Source organism: Rhinolophus sinicus, chromosome 4 (genome assembly GCF_057876585.1).
Source record: "Rhinolophus sinicus isolate RSI-liver-muscle chromosome 4, RSI-T2T, whole genome shotgun sequence".
Classification (NCBI taxonomy): domain Eukaryota; kingdom Metazoa; phylum Chordata; class Mammalia; order Chiroptera; family Rhinolophidae; genus Rhinolophus; species Rhinolophus sinicus.
In genome coordinates this window covers 60,543,730-60,558,711 of record NC_142504.1, presented here as the reverse complement: position 1 = coordinate 60,558,711, position 14,982 = coordinate 60,543,730, and the positions used below count along the sequence as shown (strand labels likewise).

At 45.5% G+C, this 14,982-nt stretch overlaps 1 long non-coding RNA gene across 1 annotated transcript; it reads right to left on the bottom strand.

The window, feature by feature from the left end:
* Positions 1-14,965, bottom strand: LOC109438614 (uncharacterized). The gene is made up of 4 exons (XR_012498838.2): positions 14,811-14,965; positions 12,571-12,891; positions 11,722-11,811; positions 1-4,423 (listed from the first exon to the last, which is right to left on the bottom strand). It is a non-coding gene; the product is annotated as an uncharacterized LOC109438614 (long non-coding RNA).
* Positions 14,966-14,982: the final 17 nt, after the last annotated feature.

Genomic DNA, 14,982 nt, shown 5'->3' with positions numbered 1-14,982 from the left:
TAGTGGGAAAAGATGCTGTGAAAAGTTTATTGCGAGTCCTAGTGGGTGTCAATCAATTTTGACTGAGAATTATAAGGCAAACAAAAGCTTTACTTGGAGGTCTTTTTAGGAATTGCAAATCCAGGAAACAGAGATTTGGGTAGAAACCCAACTGTGTTCCTAGGGGAGAAAAAGGCACAGAGTTCATAGACAGAAAAAGGGGGGGTTTCCAAAGGAGTTTACACAAGTTGCTTTGAAAGAACTGTGATTGGTGTTATCAATTGGTATACACTATGCTACACACGATCAATTGCTTATGTCTATTGCTAGGTGAAATTTTTATTTTTTAATAGAGAATTCAGTGATGCAGAGCCAGTTCCAGGAACTGTATCAGGATTTAGCCAATTGGTTTAGCCCAGTTCAAAAGTACAGTTTCACATGAAGAGGGTATGTTAGCTCAGTTTCCTGAAGGCCTCCTGGCTCCATTTTAGATTGCTCTCTTGACAATACCAACTTCATTTTGCTGTTTTCCTTTCACATTTCTCCCTTTTGATCAAGATCTTTCCTTAGAAAGCATAGATGATCAACCATCAGGGAGTACCATTGGTCTAGTCATCGAAAAAGCAACATTGTTCCCTCTTCACGAGGGAGGCTCCTTCCTGGTATATCATGTCCCACATAGAGGTAAAGTAGTCTCCTGAGTGTACAGTAAGAGGGCTTATGGACACATTTGAACAATAGGACATTTGTCCGAAGCAGAGCTAAGTCACACATTCCTCAGTTCAAAGGTTCCTTTGTAGAGGTGGTCTCAGTCAGATTTATTTGTTGTAACACCCCTAGATGTTGGGCTACCATTATTCTGGCAGTGGCTGTTAGTCGTTGTTGAATGCACCTGGTAAAACATCTGGTTAAGGTAGTGAACAGTGTAATTACGAAAACCAATATGATTAAGGCCGGTAATGTAGAACAAAGTCAGGTCCCATTCCTGCAGGCAGCCAAATATGCATAAGTCTGTCCAATTGCAACTGATAAGGTAATGTTCTGTCTGTTCAAGGGATTTTAATATTTTGTTTCAGAACCTCAAGCTGTTGCATCACTTTACCTGATTTAACAGAGAAACAACATACCTTTCGGAATAAGCCTTGTTGGGTGGCTAACACATGTAGAGCCATATGGTTTTGTAGTGCTACCTCAGCCAGACGGTCAGTCATTCCATGTTGTACTTCAAGAATAGCTGCAATAACATTGTGCTACAAGAATAGAAAGATTTCTGATAGATTTTTCTAATTCAGCTACTCCATACTAAAGAAAGAAAACTCCAGCAAAGGCATGCCCAAAGCTTCACTGATCTATTATGGGGTGGGTAGAGAGAGGACAGAGAAGACCATGCCCAAAATCCCAATTCTGTTTGGTCAAAGTATATAGATAAAGGTGCTTAGACTGGTGATAATGGCAGAAGAAGGGAGAGTCTTTCTGGTGATAGCATCAAGTATGAACATTGTGGGGACAGAGCCCCAGAAAGTAGTTTACAGGCTCTCGGCCTCACGTGGAAAGGTGCTGGCTCGGCTGTGGCTGATTGGCTGTCGGCTGTGGCCAGTTAGCCGATTGGCCGCCGGTATAACTGCTGCGGCTTCGGAGGAGAGCCGAGGACTGACGAGGATTGCCGAGGAGCCGAGGAGCCGAGCAGCCGAGCAGAGCTGAGGAAAGCGGAAGAGGAGAGCCGAGGAGAGCAGAAGAGAGGAGAGGAACAGAGTCGAGGAGAGTGGAGGAGTTGTCGGTCGGTCGGTTGGCGGAAAGGCGGACGGCAGGTCGCGCGTCCGGTGGGCCCAGCCTCCAGTGAGACCATAGTGGTATGACACCCCTACCTATGGCTCCGTGGGTGTTCCTTTTTGGCCTCACCATATCCTGCGTTCTTGTGTGGGGAGCGGGAGCAGAGACCCCGCAGGCCGCCCCACCTGAAAAATGGCATGGCAAGCAGGCCTCCGCGCACGACAAATGGCGCAGCGAGCAGGATCTCCCACACGACAAACATAATGATACCACATCTGCCTTGCCATCGAGTCGACAAGGTGACATATTTGGGTCCCACACAAAAAGAAATACTTGGTGTCCTGAAGTGAGAGTGCATAATTAGGCCCCTAAACCCAGACTCCAAGAGAAGTATTAAGTCTATTTTTGAGGCAGGGGTTTCATGTCCTCCCATATGTTGGATGATCATAATAGTTGTCAACACAGAAGACATTAAATGCATCATGCGATTCATGAGTGTGATTAAAAGAGCACCTGAGGTCTCTGTATATTTGGGTTAGGATTGAAAGATTAGGATGGGTTTGATTGTTCTAAGAATTTGGGCTGGGATTCCCTGAGAGATTTTATCTGTTTTCCATCAAATACAAAATTTTTTATCTAGTCCCCAAGTAGTATTCAGGAGCAGAACTACATCTGCTTTCCAGGATTTAGTGGCATTGTTCCCTAATTTCCCCACATTAGAGAGACATTGTAACAAGTAACATTGTAGTTGCTGAAGGCCCATTGAGGCATGAACTTGTGGTCATCTGAATCACACAAGAGTGTAGTTACACATTTTTAAATGGACAAAACTCAAGATTCTGCCTGAACTATTTATATTTTCAAAACAGACAAGTTATCAGTAAGAGTTCAGATTGTATTTATGGGTATTCCCTTGTGGATTGGGGAGTACCTTATGGATGGATCTAGCTACAGGAAGGTCATGTGTTCCATCAACATTTTTTGAGGTTTGAGAATAAAGGACTTTAAATCCAGTGTTATGTCCAGTTAGATTTTATAAGCTTTCAAGGCTTAGGGACGGAGCCACTAATTCTTGCTCATCATGAGTATAGTTAGCCCAGCTAAATTAGTTTAGCCCAGTTGAAAAGTTCAGTTTCAGTTAGCTAAATTGGCGCTGTTGGATAATCGTTGGCTATCAGGAACAAAAGGGTGTTGAAAGGTGTGGGGACAGAGTCCCAGAAAGCAGTTTCCAGACTCTTGGCCTCAAGTGGAAAAGTTCTGGCTCGGTTATTAGATGGCCATCAGCTGCTACTCGTTAGCCACTACCCACTAATATAACTGCTGTGGCTACACTGGCAAGAGGGGGTTGGCAGAGAAGTGACGGCGGATTGCGGCCAGCAAGTGCGGTTAACAAGCAGATTGTGGACTGCAGATAGTGTTGATCCTACTTCCTGTGTGCGAGACGGGGGTGCAGGAGGACCCCTCGTTGGGGTACTGGCGGATGTTTGCTTTTGTGTCTCAACACCAACGAGAATATAGTGATATGAGTCCCTTATCTATGGCTCCGTGGTTCCTTTTGGCCTCACCATGTCCTGCGTTCTTTTGAGGGGAGTGGGAGCTGAGACCCTGCGTTACAAAGGGCAAATAGGGTATTCACTGTTGTAAGCAGACATAAAAATCTGAGTATGTTCATCTTGAAATTAAACTAAAGAGCTAGGAAAAGGAAGAATGTTTTCTCAAGAGTTGTTCAGACAAAAGTTAGGTTATGATAACAATACAACCAGTAAATGAAACAAAGGTGGTGGTTAAAGGGAAGACCAAGTATAAGGGTCGCTGGGTAGAATCACGTTCTGACCTGGAATCTTGGGGTCTTGGGTAAGTCGTACACATCACATGCCATCTGCTTTGATTCTTGAATGAGAATTCTAGTGGTGATCTTGAGTTGTTTGGAGATTTTCAGCTTAAGATCTCCAAACGGCTGAGATGACCACTCAGGTATGCGTCCCTTTTAAATGAGATACATGACTCCATGAGCCAATACCATTATGTTAAGCAGCACAAGGGTTAGTTAACAATACCTGATATGGCCCTTTCCACTGGGGCAGAAGGGCATCTTTATGGAGATGGCATTTATGATAAACAAAATCTCCAGGTTGGCGATCACGACATTGTAGATCTTTGTCTCCAGGAGAGCACTATGGAAAGATTGCTCCACAAGCTGTGAGTGTTTTAAGGGCCATTATAAGTTCTTTACAGTAAATCAGGACGTCTCCTTTTAGCAGTGCAGGTTCACATGTTCCTTGATCTAATCTCAGGGGTCTGCCTGTACTAATTTCACAGGCAGGAGACAGTCTATGTTTGCCAAGGGGAGTAGATCTTAAGTTGAGCAATACCAAAAGAAGAGCCTTAGGCCAAGGCAGATGAAAAGACTCCACGAGTTTTGCCAATTGAGTTTTGATTACCCCATTAGTCCGTTCTACAAGACTGGAGGACTGGAGATGATCAGCACAATAGAAATGTTGCAAAATGGCTCAGATCTTACAAACAGCTTGTATAACTTGTGCTGTGAAATGAGTTCCCCAGTAGTTTGGTCATGATGGGGCTCTGTGGGGATTCCCCAAGTTGGGAATATCTTCTCTAGGAGTATTTAACTCACTGCTGAGGCTGTGGCTCCGCAGCATGGAAATGCTTCCACCTAGTGAGAAAACATACAAATCATCACTAACACATACCTGTATCCTTGACAAGAGGGCAACTGAATAAAGTCCATTTGCTAGACCTCAAAGGGATCTAAAGGCAAGGGAAAATGCCCTATTGAGGTATGAATCAGTTTTCCAGGGTTGTGCCTTGGGCAGATTTGGCATTTTGGGTATACCTGGGAAGCTATCTTTGGAGAGGACTTCCAGTATATTGTTTTCCCCATGAAACCATTTTTTCTGGTGTTCCAGTGAGTTGTCACGTACATATTGTAATATGTAATATTGTATACAATCATGGAGGAGGGGTCAGTCATTTGGACCTACCCATAAGTTTCTTCTAGGGTCAAATTTACAACTTTGTTTCAACCACTACTTTCTATTTTGTCAAACATCTAAATACTGTGCTTCCATGATATCTTTTAAATCTCCAATTGCTTCAGCCAGTAGCACATGTGCTTCCATTAGGGGCTGAAATTGATTAATGCTGCCTACCTACCCAGCAGCAGTGTCAGCCAAATGATTACCTTTATTTTCCTCTATGCTTGCCATTGGATGTCCAGGGACTTTTACGATTGGTAAAGATTTTGGTAATTGGATAGCCTCTAAGAGTTCTAAAATGTAAGAACTATTTTTTATATTTTGTCTGGAAGAAGTCAAGAATCCTGTTTCCAGAGCATACCAAAGTCATGGGCAACACCAAAGGTGTACTTGCTGTCAGTATATATGTTAGTTGTTTTACCTTTGGCCAAATTGCAAGCTCCAATTAACGCATAGAACTCTGCTTGTTGAACAGAAGTTGCCTGAGGCAGTGGACTGGCCTCAATGGTTTCATTTAGAGACAATTGCATAGCCTGCTTGGTAGTGGCCTTGTCACGCAGGGTATCATGCGGGGTCTCTAGTGCCGCCCTCCACATAAGAACGCAGGATACGGTGAGGCCAAAAAGGAACACCCACAGAGCCATAGGTAAGGGAGTCATACCACTATACTCTCGCTGACGGCTGGGTTTGAGATACAGGAAGCAGGCGCCACACAATTCGCAATGTGCCGTCCACTTGTCTCTGCCAACCAACCTCACTTGCTAACTGCAATCCACCTCTCTGCAATCCGCAATCCACACTCCACCGCCTGCTAGCTTAGCCACAACAGTTATATCATGGCTAATGGCTCACTGGTAACAGCTGATAGCCGACTAGTCACAGCTGATGACCACCTACTACCCGAGCCAGCACCTTTCCATGTGAGGTCAAGAGCCTGGAAACTGCTCTCTGGGGCTCTGTCCCCACAGGCCTATTTCATATTTTAGGTAAGAACCATCAGCAAACCAAACTAATTCAGCATTTTCAAGAGGAATTTCCTATAAATCAATTTGAGGAGTTAGTAGGTGGTCTGTTAATGTGAGGCAGTCATGAGGAGTTTTGTCAGAGGGCAGAGGAAGGAGAGTAGCAGGATTCAGAGTCACACTGAGCAATAGTAACATTAGCTGAACACAATAAAAGAACTTTGTAGGAGGTTAGTTGGCTAGCAGAGAGGTGCTGAGTATGAGAGTTAAGTAAGGTTTCCAATGAATGAGGCTGTGGGGGCAAAGCCCCAGAAAGTAGTTTCCAGGCTCTCAGCCTCACATAGACAGGTGCTGGCTCAGGTAGTAAATGGCCAACTGTGATTGCATGGCCATCAGCTGTGGCTAGTTGGCCGTCAGCTGTAACCAGTGAGCCATTGGCCACTAATATAACTGCTGTGGCTACGCTAGCAGAGAGAAGGAAGAGAGAAGAATGGGGGCTAGCAAGAAGATGGTGGCTGGGCTGGCAAGCGCGGATGGCGGTTTGTGGACAGTGTCGATCCAGCCTCCAGTGAGAGTATAGTGCCGCCAGAGAGAATATAGTGGTATGACTCCCCTACCTATGGCTCCGTGGGTGTTCCTTTTTGGCCTCACCATATCCTGCGTTCTTGTATGGGGAGCGGGAGCAGAGACCCCGCAGGCTTCCCCGCATGACAAATGGTGCAGCGAGCAGGGTATGGTGCCAGCCAAAGCTCTCCAAAGGACGGTGGAGCAGTTTGTGCGTGTGAACACCCAGTCTGAGGAAGACCAGGAGGAGCAGCTGCCGGAGAGCTGGACCCCCGTGGAGGGGTGGGAGGACGTGGACGGTTCTCCCACCAGCACAGGGACAGCCATGCAGCTGCTGGAGAGATGGAGCCCCGTGGAGAGGTGGAAAGATGTGGACAGTTCCCCAACCAGCACAGGCCGGAGAAAGCGAAGGTCGTTGCAGCCCTGTCGGCTGGGAGGTTCCTGCTCGGGCAGCCCGGATGCAGGACTTATAGTCCCAGGAGGTAACGCTTGCTGAGTCCTCCGTGGGAGATAAGGGTGAGGTCAAGGTCGTCCCTCACCCCCAGGACAGCCCTGGCGAATGACTATGGACTATGGGGAATTGCCTTCCATCCCTAATTTAATGGACCGCTTGACTGTTTGTTTGGGAACTGTTGTTAGTGGAACTGGGGGATACTTGCTTTTGTCTCTTGACTGGCCGCCATTGAGAATATGTAAGCACCTTGATTGTGAGTCGCTGTTGTTCCAGCAGGGTACCCTGAGAGGCACAGAGAGAGTGGCAGTGCCCTGAGAAGCCCTGGCTGTGTCCAGGAAGTGTGGCTGTGCCCACAGAGAGTGGCAGTGCCCTGAGAGCCCTGGCTGTGTCCAGGAAGTGTGGCTGTGCCCACAGAGAGTGGCAGTGCCCTGAGAGCCCTGGCTGTGTCCAGGAAGTCTGGCTGTGCCCTGAAGATGCCCTGGCTGTGCCCAAGAAGTCGGGCTGTTCCCAGAGAGAGTGGCAGTGCCCTGAGAACCCTGGCTGTGCCCAGGAAGTCGGGCTGTTCCCAGAGAGAGTGGCAGTGCCCTGAGAAACCCTGGCTGTGTCCGGGAAGACAGGTGGTACCCTAAGAAGTCCAGGAAGTCTGGCTGTGCCCAGAAGCACTGGTGGTGCCCTGAGAAACCCTGGCTGTGCCCAGAGAGCCTGGCTATGTCCAGGATATTGCATTCACCCCCAGGCTCCTCGCACAGGTCCCCTCGCGGAAGACGCTTGTCACGTATATTGTGAGGCGAGAGCCTGTAGGCGTGGAGTGTGGGGGCAAAGCCCCAGAAAGTAGTTTCCAGGCTCTCAGCCTCACATAGACAGGTGCTGGCTCAGGTAGTAAATGGCCAACTGTGATTGCATGGCCATCAGCTGTGGCTAGCTGGCCGTCAGCTGTAACCAGTGAGCCATTGGCCACTAATATAACTGCTGTGGCTATGCTAGCAGAGAGAAGAGAGAAAGAATGGGGGCTAGCAAGAAGATGGTGGCTGGGCTGGCAAGTGTGGATGGCGGTTTGCGGACAGTGTGGATCCAGCCTCCAGTGAGAGTATAGTGCCGCCAGAGAGAATATAGTGGTATGACTCCCCTACCTATGGCTCCGTGGGTGTTCCTTTTTGGCCTCACCATATCCTGCGTTCTTGTATGGGGAGCGGGAGCAGAGACCCCGCAGGTCGCCCCGCATGACAGAGGCACATGGAGAGTAGTGGAAAGTCCTTTCTTATCTCTTTTACATGTTGTAGTAAATTAACAATGGCCACAATGGCTCTCATACAGGGAGAGAGACCTTTGACCACTGGATCTAACTGCTGACCACAGTATCCAGTGGGCCCCATGTCGTTGGCTTCCATGTCATTAGGTCAAGACACTCAAGGTATTTCCCTCCCTTCATGAACAAAAAGGGAAAAGGGCAACTGATATTAGGATAGCCTACAGCAGGTGGATCATAAAGATTGCCTTTTATTTCACCGAAGGCTTTCTGGGATTCCTCCGTCCATGTGAGAGGCTCTGTCTGGTCAGCTTTGAGAAGAGAGTATAAATAGTAAACCATGACCGAAAAATTAGGAATCAAATTTCTATACTATCCAGCCAAACCTAGGAATTCCCTGAGGTGCCTTTTAGTCTTGGGGCTAGGAAAAGTTAAAATGCCCTGGATCCTATCAGAATCCAAGAGGAGAACTTTATCAGTAACTAAATGTCCTAGATTATTAATTTGAGTTTTACAAAACTCAAGTTTTTCTTTAGGTACCTTATGTCCCTTTTTTGCTAGTTCTTGAAGGAGATGGAGGCTATCTTCAAGGGATGCTTTCTTAGAGGGCGAGCAGAGGAGGAGGTCATCCACATATTATAAGGGTGGATTGGTAACGGGATGCTATATGGGCAATATCTGCCTTTAAAATTTGGGAAAAGTAAGTCAGACTTTCATTGTAGCTCTGAGACATTATTGTCCCAGTATACTGATGTCCTTCCCATTGAAAGCAATTAAGAACTGGCTTTCAGGATCATCAGGGATATTTAAGAAAACACTATAAAAATCTGTAACTAAACAGAATTTACTTTCTGGTGGTATGGCTGAGAATAAGGTATGAAGGTTAGGCACGACTGGGTGCCAAGGCATGACTATTATTTATAGCTCTTAGATTTTGAACAAACCTCCATCCCCTCCCACAGGATGTTGTCTCTTTTAACATAGACAACATAAGTATTACAAAGGCCTGTGCAAAATGTTGCCTCTTTTAACAGAGACAACATAAGTATTACAAGGGCCTGTGCAAGGGATGATATCTCAAATATCATTACAAGGGAGGCCTTCTTTGAGATATTCCTCAATGATAGGTTTGATTCCTTGAATGGCTTCTGCATTTAAAGGGTATTGATGGATGTTAGGCAAAGGTTTATTTTTGTCAATTTTAATTTTCATTGCTGGTGCAGAATAAGTGCAATCTATGTCAGTGGCATTTTTTGACCCAAGTTAATTTGGAATGAACTCTAAAAGAGGGTTTGAGTCAGTTAAAGTGACTGAAAAACAGGGCTATGGTCTAGTTCTCTTGAGGGTCATTAGTTAGAAACTCAAGATGTAAGAATATTTTCCCCCTTTTGAGAGAAGGAAATATGGGTTACCAAACTTCAAGAAAGTCTTTCCCTAAAGAGGAATATGTACAGAAGGAACCAAAAATCAGTGGGTTCCTTGAATAGGTCCAAATTGAAAAGGAATTGAATGGGATTTGGAGACAGTCATGGGTTGATTGGAAACCCTCACCACTTGTATGGTTTCAGTACTCCTTAGTGTGAGGGCAGAGCCCCAGAAAGTAGTTTCCAGGCTCTCGGCCTCACATAGACAGGTGCTGGCTCAGGTAGTAAATGGCCATCAATGTGATTGGATGGCCATCAGCTGTGGCTAGTTGGCCGTCAGCTGTAACCAGTGAGCCATTGGCCACTAATATAACTGCTGTGGCTATGCTAGCAGAGAAAAGAAGAGAAAAATGGGGCTAGCAAGAAGATGGTGGCTGGGCTGGCAAGCGTGGATGGCAGTTTGCGGACAGTGTGGATCCAGCCTCCAGTGAGAGTATAGTGCCGCCAGAGAGAATATAGTGGTATGACTCCCCTACCTATGGCTCCGTGGGTGTTCCTTTTTGGCCTCACCATATCCTGCGTTATGTGGGGAGCGGGACCAGAGACCCCGCAGGCCGCCCTGCACGACACTTACTTACCTAATTCTTAATAGTTAGCTCAATTTCTCCTAAAGAATTAATTAGGAGCATGAGAATAAAATCCCCTTTTGATCCTCAGAGCAACCCTATTGCTGAGAAAATTTAGGTTGGAATCCTTAAGGAGGATTTGCAAATTTTACAGGCTGTTAGCCTTTTAAGCTTTAAATAATCGTTTTCCCCCAATGTCCAGGCTTTTTGCAATAATTACTAACCCCTCTGTATGGTGGTTTGCCTTGGGAATCTTGACAGGTGTGTTTAGCTGTCAATTGCTGTAATTGTAGGCTCATTACTTGAGTTGCCTGAATTTTGGCATTTAGGGCTTGTGTAGCTTTTTGGATAGCTTGGTGAGCTGCTCATCAGTGTACTAAATTATGGTTTTGCATGGTGGTCCAATTAAGTTATCATTTTTTTTCACCTGTTGTCCAAGTTTGTCTTGTATACCCTCAACAAAAGCTGAATTAAAAAACATTGAGATACCTGAAATCTATGTAACTTTACTAACAAGTGTCATACCAATAAACTTTAATTAAAATAAATTTAATTAATGCTAAAAAAAAGCATTGAGGTGTCATCATTGACTGCATCAATGCCAGAATACTGTTTAAAATTTTTTTCAAATCTATCATAATTATAAAAAACAGTTTAATCAGGATTTTTAATATATTTTTAAATTTTCTTCCAAACAATAACTCAAAGAAAAGCCTCGGGTATCTTTTCATGAAGCCATTTAGCCAGCTTTGAGGCTTTGTTCATGGTTTCTTGTCCTCAAAAGAAAAGTCTCTCATAGGGTTTTGCCATTCCATTTTGTTTGGTCATTCTCTTGCATAACTTTCTCCTATGAACACATAGATAAGCTGACAGAGGTCAGACAACCTTGGCTCCTATGTTTGGATAGTTAGCAGAAATTCCCTAGTAAACCCAATGGCCCTCTTTGGGATTAGATTAGGGAGATCTTTAGTAATGGCATGGAGCTCAGGTTTAGTCCATGGGATATAAGAAATAAGGGTTTGTCATCTTGGGCTTGGCCCATCCAATGGTTTAACATTAAATGGGGTGGTAAGAGGATCTAACAGAGCCTCAAGTTCATCGTTATAAAAAGGGAGTTCACTGAGTGAAGGATAAAGAGAGGGAAAACAGGCATACAGCAAAGGAGCAGAAGGTGCAGATAATGAGATGTCAGATGAACATTTAGAAGTTTCCTCAAATTTAGTGAGTTTCTGAGACAACTTGAAATTTGCTTTGGTTAATTTAGAATTTGTGTCTTGGAGGGAAGCAATTTTTTAATTACTTATGTTTGGAGGCCTCAAAATGCTAATTAAAATATGCTTTCCATTCAGGTTGCTGAGTTTTGTAGTCATTTTCCAACTGACTACACAGATAGATTAATTTGGGGATTTCAAATAAGCCCCAAGTTGGCCAGTTCAATTGTAAATCCTCCTGGGCAATTATGGTCCAGCGAGATAGAAATTTACAGGACAGAGACCTGAAATTTTTGTACATAAATAAAGCAGGAGCTCCAGAATGTTGCTGTTTAGCAGCCTCTCCCTTAGAAAGCATACTTCGCATTTTTCAAAAGAAGTAATTACCAGACACGCACTTCAAATCCCGTAGACAAAAGATCGGGAACAGAGGACATCTAAGTAGAGCCTGGAACTTAACCAAGGCAGGAGGTTCAGGTCTAGAAGGACTTATCACAAGGATCCAGGATCACTGGGGAGACAACAGGTGAAATGGACTCTTTTAAGTACCTTACTCAAATCATAGAGATGCTGGAGGAGGCAAGTCACTCTGGATCCCACTTCTGACACCACATATTGTCCATCCATTTCGGCTAAGAACTGTAAAGCAAGCAAAAGCTTTATTTGGGGTTTTTTAGGAATTGCAAATCCTGGAGACACAGATTTTGGTTGAAATCCAACTGTTTTCGGCGGGGGAAAGAAAGGGACAGAGTTTATAAAGACAGAAAAGGGACAGAGTTTATAAAGACAGAAAAAGGGGGACTTCTAAAGAGATTACACAAGCTGCTCTGAAAAAGCTATAATTGGTACTGGCAAGGAGATTTACACTATGCTATACATGATTAATTGCTTACGTCTATTGCTAGGTGAAAATTTTATTTTTTAATAGAGAATTCAGTGATGCAAAGCCAGTTACAAGAACTGTATCAGGATGTAGCCCAGTTGCACAGTTCAGTTTCATATGGAGGGGATGTATTAGCTCAGTTTCCTGGAGGACTCCTGCTTCCATTTTTAGATTGTTCTCTTGACAGTACCAACTCCACTTTGCTGTTTTTCTTTCATATGTGAAAACCACAATGTGGAGCCCTAGGATTCTAGAGCAAGGCCAGGATCTCTACTGCAGAAAACTATATAAAAATTCAAAATGCAAACTCCACAAGTCTACTGAATCCTGGTGGAGATGACTAGGGAACATCAAGTGACCATGAGGCCAGAGCTGCCCCTAATGAACTGGGTTCTATCATGCCCACTAAGTTGTAAACTCCCGTGGGCCCTGCAGCCATTGTAAGACTGTAAGTGATCCATTGTAGCTCTACATCATCTACCACTGTTGCACCAGTGCCTCTCCCTCATTCATACCTATGGCAGATTAGGAGGTCCCTCATGACCAGCTGACAAATAAAGGAAAAGGCTAAGCTTGATCAGAGATGAGCTGGCTCATTTATCAGACGCAATGCCTTGGGGTGGGGGTGGCAGCCATTTTGAGACCTTGAGGATGAAAGCCACAGTCTGAATGGTGGAACCAGAAGTTGGGAAGGAGACTTGTCCTTGATCATGTTAGTGTCAGAAGTCCACTGATGTGAGAAAAATAAAACCCCAAGGTGATGTGCATCCAGACGGAGTCCAAGATGGCTGGTGCCTGGATCTAGAGCTGCCTGTATGTCCTCAGGAGTGAGTGATCTAACGGAGAGAGGGAAAGGAGAACAAAGCCATGATCTTTTCATAATTTAGTCTCTGAAGTGACATCCAATCACTTCTGTCATATGCTTCTGGTCATACACACCAACTCTGGTACAATGTGGGAGATTATATAAAAGTGTGAATACCAGAAGCAGGGATAATTGGGGGTCATAACAGAGGCTGCCCCCAACATCTTCCACCTTGCCATTTCTCCTACCCTCTTCCCATTAGCATTTAAACATGCCCAAGTATCTCTCATTTCAGGAAAAGGCCTTTCCTCAGCCCCACATCCCACTCCAGTTAGTGTACTTTCCATACTGGGCCATGTCCCACAGCCCAACTTCTCCAAAGAACTGTCCAAGTTCACCCTTCTCAAGTCCCTGCACCCTGGTCCTCAGCACACTGTAATGTGGCACCTGACACTGATCTTGCATAGACTTGCTCTTGCCAGGGCCACCAGTAGCTCCTGGTCCTTACCAAACTTGACCTCTTGGCAGCTTGTCACCTGCAGTTCCCATCAATCATCTTGACCCCTCTGGTTGGCAGCCTCTGAGATGGCCTCCTCTCCTTGATAGTGGACTGAAACTAGCAACTTACTTCTAACTAACAAACAGAATATGGCAAAAGTAATGGAATATTACTTCTGGGACATGGTTTCTATCTTGTATGGACTCTTGCACCTTCGTTCACTTGCTCTGAATGAAGCCAGTTGCCATTTTGTGACATACCCTATAGAGAGGCCTGCATGGAAAGGAACTGAGGAGGCCCCCTCACAAGAGCCAGTATGACACTGAGTCCTCATCCAACAATCTAGGAGGAACTGAGTCTTGCCACATGAAGGAGCTTGGGGCTTCTCTGAGCTGAGCCTTCAGATTAGACTGGTACCATGAGTGCAGCACCAGGAGTGCAGCCTGTGAGAGACCTTGAGATAGAGGCACCAGCCAAGCCAAGCTCATATCCAGACACACAGCTACTGAGATCATATGCAGTAATTGTTTTAACCTGCTAGATTCCTGGATAATTTGTTATGCTGAAATAGATAAATAATACAATCCCACCCACTCCCAATAGCAAAAGGCCTCCTTGGATATCTCTGTTTAGGGACCACATTCAACACAGCCAGAAACAGACTCATCCTCTTTCCCCCCAAACTTACTTGTCCTCCTCTTACATTCTGTATCTCAGAGGTGGCACCATCATCTGCCTAGTCTCCTAAACCAGTATCCTGGATACCTCCCTTTTGCTGTCCTCAATCCCCAAGGCCAACAGACTCCATCTCCTAAATATCTCTTAGATATTTTCAGTCCTCATCATCCCTCCTGCCCCATAACCTGGGTCCCATCCAGAGAAGCTTGTTCACTGCACTGAAGGACCAAGAGGGCTTAGATTCAGCCCTGCCCTGCTCACCAAGGAAACTGCATTAGCTTGAGCTACCTGTAACTGGAGGAAAAACCGCAGCAATTACTTCCAACCTGGTTCAATTCACCTCAACCTAGGGGCAGCCTGAGGGATTCTCCTCAAGCCCATATAGGCTCTTGTCTCCCCTGCTCAAAAACCCTTCCATGGCTCTCCATTGCCCTCAGGATAAAGCTCCAACTCCCTAAAAAGACTTGGAGATCCTTTCATGACTTGGACTCTTCAACCTCAAGTCTTGTCCCTACCTGGGCATCATAAACTGTGTAACCCAACTGTGGACTTGCCTGCAGTTCATCATTGTGCTTTGCTCACTACATCTTTACAAACGTTCTTTCTATCTGCAACATCCCTGAAGTGGCTTCCTACCATCCGGAGCGTTTCGGTGCTTTAAGTATTCAGCCTGAGAGCTTTTTTAGAAGCTGAAACTGTCCACTCATAAGACAGTAAGACCTCAGAAAACAAGGCTGTGAACCTCAGTTGCCTCATCTATAAAACGGCCATACCGTGACTAAGGTCAGGCAGCCAGCAGGTGAGGATGGTCGTCAGCTCCCAACTTGCTGGTCAAGGTAGCGCAGAGCAAGCTACCGCGCACCACCCGGCGGGTGGCAAGGCTGCCAGTGTCTGGGACCAGCTTCGGGCGTCGGGGCGGGGCCTCCGGGCGTCGTGGGCGCGGCC